Source organism: Carlito syrichta, unplaced genomic scaffold (assembly GCF_000164805.1).
Source record: "Carlito syrichta isolate Samal-C Ts95f unplaced genomic scaffold, Tarsius_syrichta-2.0.1 Scaffold301537, whole genome shotgun sequence".
Classification (NCBI taxonomy): Eukaryota; Metazoa; Chordata; class Mammalia; order Primates; family Tarsiidae; genus Carlito; species Carlito syrichta.
In genome coordinates this window covers 292,898-293,878 of record NW_007245633.1, presented here as the reverse complement: position 1 = coordinate 293,878, position 981 = coordinate 292,898, and positions in this window count along the sequence as shown.

Sequence of the window (981 nt, the reverse complement as noted above, 5' to 3'; positions counted from 1 at the left end):
GGAATTGCAGGCATGCGCTACCACGCCCGCCTGATTTTTTGATTTATTATAGAGATGAGGTCTCGCTGCCCAGGCGGGTCTCGAACCCGCGGGCTCAGGCAATCCCCTCACCTCAGCCTCCCAAAGGCGCGGGATTACCGGCTGAGCCACCGAGCCCGGCTAGGAATCTTTTACATAAACTGCGAAGAAGGAAAAATAAACTCGTGCATGTGTATGTAGGGCTCGGGGATCTTGGAACGCACCCCCCTTCAGTAAGTGGACTTTGCCACTGAACACTGACAAATCATTGTCACGCAAACTCCTTCATTCACATGAGGGTTGACTCTTGGTGTTGTACATTCTATGGGTTTAGACAAATGTATAATGACACGTCTCCATCATTAGAGTAGCAAACAATATTTTCACATCCCTAAAAATTCTTTGTGCTTTGTTTATATTCATCCTCCCTCTCCAAAACCTGGTAACCACCGATCTTTTTACTGTCTTCATATATTTTTTTCTTTTTTAAATAATTTAATTTATTTTTTTTATAGGGACAATGATGTCTGGCCATATTGCCCAGACTGGTCTCGAACTCCTGACTCTGACAATCCTCTTGCCTTAGTTTCCCAAAGGGCTGGAATTATAGGTGTGAGCCACTGTGTTTTGCCTGCCTGCATAGTTTTGCCAGGAAAGGCAGTGTTTATCATGTCTCACTTCAGGAGTGGAGGAAGTTGCAGCCAGGAAGTATCTCATAGAATAAATAACCTGTTAAAGAATGAAAAAGCAAGCTGGGCTCGGTGGCTCAGCCTGTAATCCCGCGCCTTTGGGAGGCTGAGGTGAGTGAATTGCCTGAGCCCGTGGGTTCAAGACCTGCCTGGGCAGGCAAGACCTCATGTTTACAAGAAATTAAAAAAAAAAAACAAACAAATTAGCTGGGCATGGTAGTGCCCGCCTGTAGTTCCAGCTACTTGGAAGGCTGAGGTAGAAGGATCGCTGGAG